We start from the raw sequence: 15123 nt of genomic DNA, 5'->3' as shown, positions 1-15123 counted from the left end.
TTTGTTCTATTTTTCTTAGGGTAGCTTTGGCTATTTTGGGTCTTTTGAGGGTCCATACAAATCTGGTGATATTTTGTTCTATTTCATTTAATAAATGACATTGGAATTTTGATAGGGATTGCATTAAATTTATATATTGTTTTGGGTAATACGGCCATTTTAACTATGCTGATTCTTTCAAACCATGAAATTGAAATATTTTTTCTTCTTCATTGTGTATTTTCTTTTAAAGATTTTATTTATTGATTTTACAGAAAGACACAAGGCAGGATGAGAAGTATAAGTCATAGTTGCCTTACTTTAGTTGCTCATGGACTATCATCTGCACCTTGACTGGGCAAGCCCAGGGTTTCAAACCAGTGCCCTCAGCATTCCAGGTAGTCACATTACCCACTGTGCCACTACAAGCCAGGCAACTTCATTGTGTCTTTTTCACTCTCTTTTAATTTTGCTTTGTAGTTTTTAGTCAAGTCCTCGAGTTACAAACATCCAAATTACGTACAACTTGTTCTCACGAATGGAGCACCATAGGGCTTTGGTCATCAATTGCAGTTGGACATCAGTGAAAATGATATCATAGAGTTACTCGACTTCGACGGCGAAGAACTAACCAATTAAGACCTTATGGAACTAGAGCAGCAGGTGACAGCATTAAGGAAGAAAACTGGGACCTAGAAATTCTAGAACTGAAAAAGCTTTCTACAAAAGAGCTGATGCTTTTCGACTCATTGCAGCAGGAATGGCAAAGTTAGAGGAGCAAGATCCTGATACAAAGAGGTTCACCAGAGTTTGTCTTACATTTACCAAAGGGCCAAGATGCTACAGGGCCATTTATGATGAGAAAAAAGCTCTGTACAAACCTCCCTTGATGCCAATGCAAGAAACCGAATCCAGGAGCAGAATCAAACTCTGACTCTCTAACACCAGTTCCGTGCTCTCCAACAAGTACACCATCTTCTGCATAATCCAAGATGGTTGTATTTGCACATATTTAAGTATTTATATGTGTAGAAAGGTAAAATTAAATACTATGCTAAGACAAACAGCTGTTCTAAGTTGCATAGGAAAATATACCAGTTCCAACTTAGATATAAATTCAATTTAAGAACAAACCAACAGAACCTATCTAATTAGTAACCCAGGGACATAGGTCCTTCACATCCTTTGCTAAGTTTATTCCCGGGTATTTAATCCTTTTCGTTGCAATTGCAAAGGTATTTTGTTTCCATATCTTTTTCTGATGTTGCATCAATAGTTTATAGAAATGCAGTGGATTTTTGTACTTGTGTTTTTATCTTGCAACTTCCCGTATTTGTTTCTTGTTTTAACCATTTTTGGTGGATTCTTTAGGGGGTTCTATATATAGAAATTCTATATACAGAATCATGTCATCTGCAAAGAGTGACACTTTTACTTCTTTATTTCTGATCTGGATGCCTTTTATTTCTTTCTCTCACCTAATTTTTCAGACTAGGACTTCCAGAACTATGTTAAATAAGAGTAGTGAGAGTGGATATCCTTGCCTGGTTTCTGATTATAGAGGAAAATAGTTTTTCAGCATTGAGTATGAATTTGGCTGAGGGTTTGTCATATATGGCTTGTATTATGTTGAGGTACTTTCCTTCTATACCCATTTTATAGAGTGTTTCAATCATAAATGGATGTTATGTTTTATCAAATGATTTTTCTACATCTATTGATATGATCATAATTCCTTTATCCTTTATTTTGTTATATAGTGTATTGCATTGATCTATTTGCACATGACAAATCATTCTTGTGCCCTTAGAATAAAGCCCAGTTGATTGTGATACATTATTTTTTAATGTATTGTTGAATTCAATCTGCTAACATTTTGTTATGGATTTTTGCACCTGTGTTCATCAGAGATACTGGTTTGACGTGTGTGTGTGTGCGTGTGTGTGTGTGTGCATGTGTGTGATTCTTGTCAGGTTTTAGTATCAGTATTATGGCCTCATAAAATGTATTAGGAAGTATTGCCTCTTCAATTATTTGGAAGAATTTGAGAAGTCTAGGTATCAAATCTTTGAATGTTCTGTAGAATTCACTAGTGAAGCCATCTGATCCTGGACTCTAGCTTTTGGGGAATATTTTAATGTTTTTTTTTTCAATTTATTGACTGTTAATTGGTCTATTTAGATTTTCTAATTCTTCATGATTCAATCTAAGAAGATTGTGTATTTCTAGAAACATATTCATTTCTAATATGTTATTGAATTTGGTGGCATATATAGTCTTTCATTATATTCCAGTATGATCCTTTGCATATCTGGGATGTTTCTTTTATGGTAAATTCTCTTTCATTTAAAATTTTTTTATGAGTCTTTACTCTTTTTTCCTTAGTTGAGTCTAGCCAGGGGTTTTTCAATTTTATTAACCTTTTTAAAGAACCAGCTTTGTTGTATTAATTTTTTGTATAGTTTCTTTGTTCTTTACTTCATTCATTTCTGCTGCATTTTGTTTCCTTCTGCTGAGTTTGGGTTGCTTCTGTTCTTTTTTCTACTTTTCAAAAGATGTAACATTAGGTTATTTACGTGGGCTTTTTCTTGTTTTGTATTTTTTTGGAGGGGGGAGGTCAGGCCTGTAATGATTTAAGCCTCCCTTTTATTACTGCTTTCACTGCGCTCCAGACGTTTTCATATATTGTATTGTCATCCTCATTTGTTTCTATATCTCCTTTGGTGTCAACTTTTATTTCTTCTTTGACCCAGTCATTTTTAGTAGTATGCTGTTTAACCTATACATATTTGTGGGTTTCTTTTTGAGTTGATTTCTAGTTTCAAACCATTGCAGTCAGTGAATATGCTGAGTATGATTTTAATCTTAAATATGTTGAGGCTGGTTCTGTGACTCAACATATAGTCTATCTTTGAGAATGTACCATGTGCACTGAAGAAGAGTATATAATCTGATTTTGGGATGAAAGGCTCCATAAGTGTCTATTATGTCCATTTGGTCTAATGCATTAATTAATCTGGTATTTCTTTATTGGTTTTTTGTTTGTTGATCTATCTATATAGCTGCCAATTGGGAACTTAGATCCCCTGCTATAATTGTGTTTTTGTCAGTTTCTCCCCTTTAGTTCTGTTAGCAGTTGATTTGTATATTTCGTTGCTCCCTGATGGGTGCACATATATTGAGCAGTGTTATGTCTTCTTCATGTAGTGTCCCCTTTATCATTCCAAAATGTCCATCTTTGTCTCTTGTTACTTTTGTTATTTTGAAATTTATTTTTTCTATTATCAGTATGGCTGCACCTGCTTTTTTGTGGATGCCATTACTTGTAGAATCATTTTCCACCCTTTCACTTTGAGTCTGACTTTGTCTTTGCAGCTTAGATATGTGTCTCCTGAAGGAAGCGTATGGTTGTTTTTTGGTTTTTGGTTGGTTTGCTTGTTTGTTTGTTTGTTTTTTCAATCTGCTACTCTGTGCCTTTTTATTTTTTTAATTCAGGCTGTTTACATTTAGGGTAATTATTGATGTATAAGGATTTCCTATAACCATTTTATCTTTTTTTTTTTTTTTTTCTGGTAACTCTGTGCCTCCCTTGGTTCTTTTTGTTTGTGTTCCTGTGTGTGTGTATATATATTTTGTGTGTGTGATATTCAATACATTTTCCCTTTGTTTCCTCTTTGTTTTAAGCTCTGTGTTCTGTTTTGGGTTCTATGTTTGTGTGTGGTTACTCTTAGATTTATGAAGAAGAAAGTTTCATGTATACAGTAGTCCTTTCTCTGTTGGATACATCTGATTTCCATTCTCCTTTCAAAATTTAGACCTTTACCCCTCCCCTATTTATGTTGTAAGTTTGTTGGTGAACTTACCTGTAGTTTTGTGACCTTTTGTTCTTTGTTTCAGGTAGAATAACTCCCTTGCGTATTTCCTGCAGTGGAGGTCTTCTGGTGAGTAATTCTCTCATCTCTTGTATTTCTGGAAAATTCTTTATTTTTGCTTCATATCTAAAAGATAACTTTGCTGGACATATTATTCTTGACTGTTAATGTCTCTCTTTCAGTGGTTTGAATATTTGGTCTCTTTCTCTTCTAGCTTATAGAGTATTTGCTGAGCAGTCCAAAGATAACCAAATGGGCTTTCCTTTATATGTCACTTTTTCTTTTCTCTGTCTGTCTTGAGAATTTTTCTTTGTCATTAATTTTTGACAGTTTTAATACAATGTGCTTTGGAGAGGTCTTTTTTTGTTGTTGTTGTTCTAGGTAATTAGATGTTCTGTTTGTTTCTTGGATTCGAGGCTCTAGCTCTTTGTATAGGTTTGGGAAATTCTCATCACATATTTATTTGAATAGGCTCTCCATTCCCTTCTTCTTCTTCTTCTTCTTCTGGTATGCATATTTTTTTCTTTCTGATGGAGCCAGTTCTCTTAGAATTCTTTCATTTTTTTTAATGCTCAAGTCTCTTTTTCCCTCTGCATCTTTTCTAGATTTCTATCGTCCATATCACTAATTCTTTTCTCTATCTGGTTGATTACTTCATATGCTCACTACTTCATTCACTTTTAAATTGAGTTTATTGGTGTGACACTGGTTAACAGAGTTATACAGGTTTCATGGGCCCAATTCTACAGCATGTCTCTGTATACTGCATTTTATATTCACCCCCCCAATGTCAAGTTTTTGTACATCATAAGCAAAATAGAGACAGACTCATACATAACAAGCAGGGTGACAGGTGTCAGTGTGGTGGTTTGGTGAGGGCAGGAGAGGGATAGGGAAAAAAGGAAGTAAAAGTTACGGAAACAGGCCTGACCTGTGGTGGCGCCGACCTGGATAAAACGTCGACCTGGAAATGCTGAGGTCGCCGGTTTGAAACCCTGGGCTTGCCTGGTCAAGGCACATATGGGAGTTGATGCTTCCAGCTCCTCCCCCCTTTCTCTCTCTCTGTCTCTCCTCTGTCTCTCCCTCTCCTCTCTAAAATGAATTAAAAAGTTATGGAAACAGGCAACAGTGTGGTGATTGTCAGGGTGGAAGGTGTCGCTAGTTCATGCTCGGTCTCTTTTATAGAATACTTTATCTCTAGAATTTCTGTTTTGTGCTTTTAAAAATTTTCAATCTCTTTGATGAACTACTTATTTTGTTTGTTGATAAAGTTTCTGAGCTCATTAAGTTTCCTGTCTCTATTTCCTTGTATCTCATTAAGTTTTATTTCGGAATTGCAATCTTGAATTCTCTGTCATTTAAATCACATATTTCCATGTCTTTAAGGTTGTTTTCTGAAGATTTTTCATTTCCTTTCTGAGCTGACTCACTACCTTGGTTATTCATAGTTTTTTAATGGATTATTTCTTTGTCTAGGCATCTATTATGAGTGGCACTTCTCTAGCACATTAATCTGAAGATGCTTTGTATTATTTTTATGTGTGGTGCTGAATAATAGGTTTTTAGCTTTCTTACAATTTTCTGACTTTCCAGATCTCCATGAGGTAATATTCCCTGTGAAAGTAATTTTCTCTCCTGTGCTCTGTTGCCCTGGTCCCAGAGCCACAACCCCAAAGGGCAGTGCGGTAGACGATGAGGCTACAAACCAATGTAATTCCATTTTTCTCCCCCACAACCAGATGCTACTATCAGCATAACAGTGATGCATGAGGGTGGGTTGGGTTGGGGGATACTGGCCTGTCAGCTTCTTTGTTGTTTTTCCCTTCTTGTAATTGTGACCTTCACCCTTTATAGGGCCCCTGTTCCCCAACCCCAGGACTAGTCACAAAGTGTACCCTTTCCTCTGGGAAAAAAAGGAGGTTCTATAGTACAAGTTCTCAGGTTTGCAGATAATGTGCTCTGTAATCTGATACCATGGATGAAGGGAGGCAAGTTCTTGGAGGTTTTGGTGCAACCAGGTTCCATAGCTTTGTTTCTCTGTCTGGAATGTGGTCCATCCAACAACCACATCCACAAGGTGCTATGTTTCCTGCCTAGGTATCTTGACTCAGCCATAACTCGTACTGCCCACTATTGCAGGAATGCTTACTGCATCTCTCTATTCCTCTCAGCTGAAGGGAGTGACAGCCATAAATTGATTCCCCCCCCCCTCTGCAGGCTGAACCCCACCTTGAGCTCCCAACTGTGTGTTTGTATCTAGTTTTTCTCCTTTCTTGTCTACCCAATTCATTCCCACTTGCCCACCTTTAGATGGGTCTATATGTGGATCTCTGAGGTAATCTGTCTTTTAAAAACAGGTAATTCTTTTATAGCTGTTCAAATTGTTGAGACTTCAAGGGGAGAGATCAAGGATATCTCCCATGCTGCCATTTTTCTGACATCCAAAATTATTTATAATTATTTAAACATTGTATTTTAGACCAAAGGCTAGATAAATATTTTAGAGTTTGCTGCTTATAACCTGTCACATATTTTTTTTAAAACAACTCTCTGAAAATATACAAACATTGTGTTCACTGGAACAGTGACTATAATTGTCCCACAATAGTATGACATGCCCAAACTGTAAGTATTAAATGAGTAGTTTATGGTGAAGTAGCAATAAGGTTTGATTCACAGATATATTATTTTGTATACAGGTAGCATTATTCACCTTTTGGTGAATTATTATCTAAAGTATTTCATACATTTTATAAATTTTCTTTTGGCAGGAAAACATTTACACATCAGGTATTTATTGGGCACATATCAGACACTGTGCTAGCCTCTTTAAGAACATTATATTAATCTTGACAACAACCCTAAATTACTTATTTTACAGATGAATAAATGGAGATTAAGAAAGTTGGAGAAACTTTCTCAAGGCAGTAAAAGGATCATTTTGCAACTTGAATCTAGGTTGGCTTGAAACCAAAGCATTATTCTTTTCATAATGTTACTACTATGCCTGTCTCATGAGTAAAGCATGGCAGCTGTCTATTTAGATGCATATGACAAGAAATTTGCCAGATATGGTAGAATTATTATTTTATTATTTTTATAGCATTTAAAATGGTTATACAACATAAAATTAGTCATCTTAGCCATTTTTAGTTGTACAGTTCTGTAGTGTCAACTACATTTACATTGTTGTACAATCAATCTTCAGAACTCTTTTCATCTTGCACAGTGCAAACTCTTTACTCATTAAATAACAGTCTATTTCCCCTCTCTCCTACTCCAGGCAACCAGTATTGTATTTTCTGTCTCTGTGAACTTGACGCCTTCAGATATATCACATAAATGGACTCATATAGTATTTGTCTTTTTGTTACTGGCTTATTTCACTTAGCATGATGTCTTTAAGATTCATCCATGTTGTAGCATGTGTCAGAATTGCCTTTTAAAGGCTAAATACTATTTCTTTGTATATACCACATTTTGTTTATTCACTTATCTATTGACAGACACTTCGGTTGCTTACACCTTTTCGCTATGATGAATAAAGTTTCTTTGAACATGGTTTATAAATATCTCTTCAAGACCCTGCTTTCAATTCTTTTGTGTATATAGAGTTGACCCTTGAAACCTGAACTGCACATGTCAACTTCAACATGGATTTTTTTTCAGTAAATAAGTTCAAAACTGTGAATGTATTTTCTATTATGATTTTGTTAATAACATTTTTTCCTCAACTTACTGTAAGAATACAGTATATAATACACGTGCAAAATATGTGCTGATCAACTTATCAGTAAGCCTTCTGGTCAATAGGCTATTAGTCCCAGTTTAGTTTTTGGGGAGTCAGATATTGTATGTGGATTTTCAATTCTGTGAAGTTCATTGCCCCTAACCCCAGCAAACTTCAAGGGTTGCCTGTTCGCTGAAGTGAAATTTTTTGATATTATGATAATTCTATTTTTAAGTTTTGAGTAACTGCCATACTGTTTTTCATAGCAGTTGTAACATTTTATATTGTGAACAACAGTATAAAAAGGTTTCAGTTTCTTTAATCCTCACCTATGGTGGAGTTATTTTGAAAAAGCAAATCCCAGGATATTTTATCTTCTGCTTGCTCTATAGCAACAAAACTGCATCATGTCTAAAAGGATGGCTCTTAAGACTGAAATATCCCTTATTGTTAAAGGAGCATGACATTATGGTCTCTGTGCTCTGTAATTAAAGTTGTAATTGATTTTTCTTTCAAAAAGAAGGATAAAAATATAACCACTTAATCTTAAGTTAATTAAAACGAAAATTAGTTAGTCCTATTATTATTTTTTGTTTAACAGAAATTTGGTTCTGATTTATTATTTTTTTCTAGTTCATTGACTACTATGTAATTTATAGCTTTATGTTTTCCAAATGAGAACAAAACATGAGTTTACTAAGTAAAGATATATTCTAAAACTATTAAACTATAATTTTTTTAGAAAGTTTTCTTTAGAGAAAAATTTTATCTTTTTTTTTTAATTTTATTCAGTGAGAGGAGGGGAGGCAGAGACAGACTCCTGCATGTGCCCTGGCTGGGATCTACGCGGCACTCCCACTATGGGGTGATGCTCTGCTCATCTAGGGTGTTGTTCCATTGCTCAACAACCAAGCTTTTTTAGTGCTTGAGGCAGGCGGCCATGGAGTCATCCTCAGTGCCCATGGCCAGCTTGCTCCAATTGAGCCATGGCTGCAGGAGAGGGAGAGGGAGAGAGAGAGGGGGGGGGTGAGGGGGAGAGAGAGAGAGAGAGAGAGAGAGAGAGAGAGAGAGAGAGAGGGAGAGAGAGAGAGAGAAAGAGAGGCAAGAGGGAGAGAGGTGGAGAAGCAGATGGGTGCTTATCCTCTGTGCCCTGACTGGAAATTGGACCTGAGATGTCTACATACTGGGACAATGCTCTACCACTGAGCAAACCACCAGGTTCTTAGAATAATTTTAAATCACACTTTTGTCCAATAGTAATAATTCTGGTATTAATTATCCATTGTTGCATAACAAATTACCACTAATTTAGCAGATTAAACCAAGACACATTTATTATTTCACAGTTTCTATGGGTAAAGAGTTTAGGCATTGGTCAACTAGATCTTCTCCTTAGGGTCCCACAAGCTGTGATCAAGTTTTCAGCTTTCCTACATCCTTATCTGGTGGCCTGAATGGAGAAGAATCGATTTCTAAACTTTCTCAGATTTATCGAAGAATTCCTTGTGGTTGTAGTACTGGGGACTCTTGCTTCTTGCTGAGTGTTAACTGGAGGCCACTGTCAGTGCCTGGAGGCTGCCATGCTATGTAGGCTTCTTCAACATAACCACTTTAATCAAGCCAGCAAGGCAAATCTCTTGACTTTCATATAACATGGATATGAAATCTCGTCATCTAGTCAATATTCTATTGATCTGAAACAAGACACAGATGCAGTCCACACTCAAAGGGATGAGGATTATGCAAGGGCATGAACACCAAGAGGTGAGGATTGAAGAGGCCCATCTTAGAATCTTTCTGCCTCATTGGTGAACTGGGAGGTTTCTTTTATTTGCCATAGACTTTATTCAATATACAGACATAAACCTGTATTCTAGGCAGATGTGGACCTACCTCTAAGTTTATACCTAATTTGCTGTAGTTATTTAAAGAAAGTGAAATGAAATTGAAGAAATCTTTTTTCTATATCTGTCAGTGGCTAACATATAAATGTGGAGCTCACTTAAGAGAAAATTTTCTCTTAGATGTGAACTTCTTAAACGTTTTTAACATTTAGGTACTGTATAAATTTAGTGCTTTTGTGTACTAGATGATATTTGGGCATCCTGGAGACTATTTGAAATTTTATAATACTATCAAATATGTTGTGAAAACTTTTGTTTTATGTATGTTTTGTTATTAATTTATGTCACCCATATTTCTTTTCATGTAGCTTGTACCTTGTTCTTCTTTATCTCTCCATTTTATTCTTCAGTATATCTTTCATCATCAAGCCATGACTTCTGTTAATTGGGCTTGAGATTAACGCAGAGGAACAGGTGTATGCTTAATAGAGTTATTGATGACAGATAACAACTCTTTTATTAAACGATGTGTACTTATATGTTCATTTCCCATACCACTTCCAAATCTAAGGCTCTGAGGGAAAATATTTTTTTCTCAGTTCAGTTTTTCATAGCTGAGCTGTTTTTGTCATTAGTATAGAAAGAGAAGGACAGGTTTGAAAGGACCCATGTGATTTTCTGAGAACAGGTGAGTACAGCAACTCACTTTGGTATTTCTCTTTGCCAAGAATATTCTAATGTGATTTATTTCATTATTCACTGAGAAGATGCAAGTAATTTTAAATAATTCTTCACTAAGAGAGTCTGTTCATTTGGGATTTGTAGTATCTGAGTTTATTATTACTACCTTTTTAATTGTTGATAAGCTTTCTACAGTCTCCTGTAGAAAATTGTTTTTTCCCTATTTGGTAATAAATTGGGAAAACAGTATGACTGCTTGTCTATTTAAATTACAAATTCAAATTACAAATAAATTGCATTTGTTTTTGAGATGTTTAATGTTCCACAGAGTTTGGAAAATATTTTTGTTTTTATACAGATCAAAATGACTTACATTTGAGTAAATATCACTGGATCCTGAGGTCCTCTATAGGAGTGAATATTCTTCTTGTGACAACGTGGTACCTTATTGAATGTGGATGAGGTGGGAGTAATGGAGCATCTGATTTTAAAGGCTATTTCTTCAACCTGAAATTATTTTTAGGATGCAATGATCTCTTTGGCTCATTTAGATTCATTTTATTCCTAGTTTCTCAGTCCCAAAGTTTTATGATAAATTAGTCATAAGATTGTATTAATAGGAAGTAACCAGTAACTAAGGTCTCTGTGGGTCATTTTGACAGTCATTTTGTAGTGAAATTTTAATTGTCAGAACTCTATGTTAATAGTGGTTTTTGGACTGTTTTGTTGAAGGTGTTTTCCTATATTTTAATGATAAATCCAACATGGTTATTTTTTTCCCATCTCCCATAGTCTATCTGTGCTTTTGAGGTAAGATGCTAGATAGTGCTATGTATTTAAATTGGGAGCTTTGGAGGAAAGAGGATTTGTGTGTATGTGTGTGTGTGTGTTTAGGGGGTCACTAATTCCTTTTTGTATTGGTTATTTTTTAGTGTGTGACAGACAGAGGGACAGACAGACAGGAAGGGAGAGAGATGAGAAGCATCAGTCTTCATTGCGACACATTAGTTATTCATTGATTGCCTTCCCATATGTGCCTTAACCGGGGGCCTTCAGCAGACCAAGTAACCCCTTGCTTGAGCCAGCGACCTTGGGCTCAAGCTGGTGAGCCTTGCTCTAACCACATGAGTCTGCGCTCAAGCTGGCGACCTCAGAATTTCGAATCTGGGTCCTCCACATTCCAGTCCTACACTCTATCCACTGCACCACTGCCTGGTCAGACTGTATTGGTTATTTTTTGAGAGACATGTGAGATAAGCGGGTGGAAGTGTCAAATAGGCAGTTGGATATATGGACCAAGAGCTCAGAAGAGTAGCCTCAGTAAATGTGAGTCATGTCATTAAATTCGCAGTCTGGGAAAAGAATGTGGAGTGGGATGAGGAGACCAAAGCCCATTTCCTGAGGATCTTAAATGTTTCAAGGATATTAAAAAAGAGGAAAAAAGTGGAGTAAAAGAAAATGAAAATAGGTTATATCAAAAGCGAAAGACTCAAGTAAAAGTGGCTGGCCAACTGTGGCTTGCTGCAGCAGTCAAGTATTGAATAAGATAAGGACCAATGAATCTGTTGGCAAAATAGTTATTGTTGTTATTGGTGACTTTATTTAGTCCTCATTCAGTTCATTTTTAGAAGTAATATGCTAATCAGATAATCAGTGCTAGGTAATTTACTTCTTAGTATGTTTATTTGAAAAATTTACATATAAAAATAAATAAAATTTACATATAGTGAAATTCAGTTTTTCATGTATTGTTCTGAGGTTAGACCACCAGCACAATCAAGATGTAGAATAGTCCCATTACTCCCCCACAAAAAAAATCCCATTGTTGCATCTTTGTAGTACACCTCTACCCCTAGGCCTAACCTCTAGCAACTGATAATTTCTTCTCCATACCTTGTAGTTTTACCTTTTCCAGAATGTCATATAAATCAAATCACATAGTATGAAGCCTTTTTTGAGGCTGTTTATTAATTTATTTTTTTCATGTATAATAATGTGTTTGGGATTTACCATGTTGTTGGAATGTATCAGTAGATCATTCCTTTTTATTGCTGAGTAGTATTCTCCTTTTTCTACCCTCTGCCCCTGGACATCAATGATATGAATTGTTTCCCTATAGGTTTGAATTTTTCAGAGTGTCATATACTTTTTCTCATATGCTATTTAGCCTTCCGGTGGTAAATTCTTTCAGTTAGCAAAATGTATTTAATATCCATTATGTTCCAGGTTTCAGTAGCCCTTTCCTTTTTATTGATGAATGATTTTCTATTTCTCTAGTTACCAGTTGAAGGATTTCTAGAATGTTTCCAGTTTTTGATAAATATGAACAAAACTGCTATGAACATTCATATATAGATTTTTTGTTTTAACATAAATTTATATTTATCACAAGCAAATATTATTCCACTGTGTCTGACCTCCATGACTTCTTATGAGAAATCTGTAGTTATTTAATTTGATATTTATGTAATATGTTGTTTTTCTCTCAATGATATTTTTCCCTCTTTTTTATTTTGCTTTAGAGTACGTAGTTTATTAAGATATATCTTGGAGTAGCTTCTTTAAATTATATTCTTCTCTGTGTTACCTAAACTTCTTTATACTGTAAATTTATATTTTTTCACCAAATTTGGGAAATTCTCAACCATTTTTTAAAAGAAACTTTTTTAAAAAACATAATTTACATACCCATACAATTCATCCATTTAAAATATACAACCTGAAGGCTTGTGTAGCTCTGTAATTATCCCTAACTATGGCACTCGGTGCCTACAGAGTGTTCATTTGAGTACTTGTTTCATCTAATTCACAACTCTGGCCAATTTCAGTGCATTTTGGCTAACCACGGAGCCTCATTATGCACCTTATTGTCCCCAGTCCTGTTTAGATTATGCAAAAAAAATTTCTTGAATTAATCAACTATACTAAATCTTTGCAACAATAACACCAACGAAATTATAGCTTAGTTACCTGCAACATATGTAATAATTGGGATCCTTTGCAACCTATGAGATGAGCACAGCAGAGGCTTCTTGGTTAATGTACATGCAATCACTTATATTTTGTAAATTGTTTGCTGCATAAATAAGCACATGTAGCAGACACATTTTCCTTGAAAACCAAGCACCTATCTTTTTTTCAGAACCCCTATTTTATTTGGGTATCGAATCTCATCTATATGCTTCAGGGAAGGCTAATTGGCTTAAACCACTTCTGTCCAAGAGAACGTTTTGTAATGTGGAAATATTTTATATATGTGTTGTCTAATATGTTAGTCTCATGCCTACAAGCAACTACTGAGCATTAGAAATGTGGCTAGTGCAATCGGGGAACTATGTAGCCACATCCGGAGGATGGTTACCATAGTAGACAGCATAGGAAAGCAATAATGGCATTCTTTTATTATTTTTGCAAGTGATGAGTTTAAATAAATTTGGTTATAAAACAAAAAAATGTACAACCTAATTGGTTTTATTATATCATCAGAAATATACAGTTAGCATCACAGTCAATTATAAAACTATTTTTTCATCAAGTTAAAATAATCTTTTTACCTTTTAGCCATTATCCACATCTAACCATCCCCCAGGCCTAACCATCCACTAATTTATTTTCTGTCTCACTTGAGTTTCTTATTCTCAACATTTTATATGAATGGGATTTTGGTGTTTATTCATTTCTTTTGTACCACCCTTTTCTTTTTCTGAGGTGTTAATATTGATTTTAGATTTTCTGATATTGTTCCACATATCTGAGGCTCTGTTCACTTGCTTTGGGTAATTTTTCCCTCTCATTCATACTGGTTAATTTCTATTCATCTGTCTTTAAGTTTACTATTACTTCTGCCATTTTCTTTCTTTTATTGACCCCATTTTGTATTTTTAAAATTTTATATATTATTATTAGTTTTAGTTCTACAACTGTTTACATTTAACTCTTTTTATAGGTTCTGTTTCTTTGCTGATAACTTTTTATCATTTCATTCAAGTGTGTTTTTTACCCAAAAGAACAAATATATAATATTTGCTTAAAGCCCTTATCAGTATTAGAGTTATCCTGGAATTTATGCCTGTTGATGTTGATTTTTTTTTAAGCAGCCAATCCACCTGGTTAGGTTGAAAATTTCCAATCCTATCTCAGCTTCCCTAGATGATGGTCCCCATGTTAATTATGTTTCAGAGTGCTTGGTTAGCACCCTGCATGTGTCTTTCTGTGCATGTGCTAACTTAGTGGTTAGTCTGAGACTTGAGCAGTGCTTCCAAGAGCAGATCAGTTTTTAAAGCCTTTGTTAGGTTCCTCTGGTTCTCTTGCATGGTTTGTTGTTGCAATTTGTTGTTGAGACCAGGGCTTCTGTCTCTTCATACACAGAATTAGAGGATCTCCTTCTTCCATTCGGTAGGTCCCATGATTTCTTCTATGGAATCTCCAGGGACCATGGGCTCTCTATTTTTGTCCCATTGACCATAAATGTGAGTTTCTCTCAGGGTCTTAGCCTTTCATGGTGTCACACACTCTGCACTTCCAGGGCTATCCTTGGAGTGAACTTAAGGAGAGAAGGATGAAAAATAACGGTGATTAACCTCCACAGTTATCTTATCATATGAGCCTCTTTTTTCTGATACCTATAATTAGAGATATATAGGTCTTCTCTTGATTGGGGATTGCCTTGGAGCAGGACTAGGAGTCAAGAAAGGGAAAAAAGTGGATAAAAAAAGAAAATTTGAGATTCTTATGCTTACCTACTCAAAAGTACAACTTTTTCTGGACCTCCTTTTAGAAAGTGGACATTTTCTTGGAAATTTTGTGTATGCCCTTTGTAGAGTGCCATGAATTAGTTTTTCTTTGTGTCAAAGTCAGGAGAAAAAGGTGAACAATAAATTCAGTAAACTCATTACAGTATTTGTTATTCTTCTAATTTGGTCTTACTCTCTAAACTGCTTTTTATTGTTTAATTTTCAGAGTACGTAGGAATTCCTTTTTATATTTTAGCTAAAGGTTTTAGTTTATAATCAATGAA

General features: G+C 35.2%; 1 protein-coding gene across 7 annotated transcripts in view; it reads left to right on the top strand.

The window, feature by feature from the left end:
• The window catches only part of RPS6KA6 (ribosomal protein S6 kinase A6), a 135187-nt gene that overhangs the window by 19020 nt on the left and 101044 nt on the right, over positions 1-15123 (top strand). For 3 of the 7 annotated variants that reach the window (XM_066356684.1, XM_066356685.1, XM_066356686.1), the window contains exon 2: positions 3877-3920. The exons of the other annotated variants lie outside the window; for them this stretch is intronic. The gene's annotated coding sequence lies outside the window, so the exon portion shown is untranslated. The remainder of the gene's footprint in view (positions 1-3876; positions 3921-15123) is intronic. 7 annotated transcript variants of the gene reach the window in all.

This window comes from Saccopteryx leptura, chromosome X (genome assembly GCF_036850995.1).
Source record: "Saccopteryx leptura isolate mSacLep1 chromosome X, mSacLep1_pri_phased_curated, whole genome shotgun sequence".
Taxonomy (NCBI): Eukaryota; Metazoa; Chordata; class Mammalia; order Chiroptera; family Emballonuridae; genus Saccopteryx; species Saccopteryx leptura.
The sequence above is the reverse complement of the archived record's forward strand: the minus strand, read 5'-3'. Positions and strand labels throughout refer to the sequence as shown.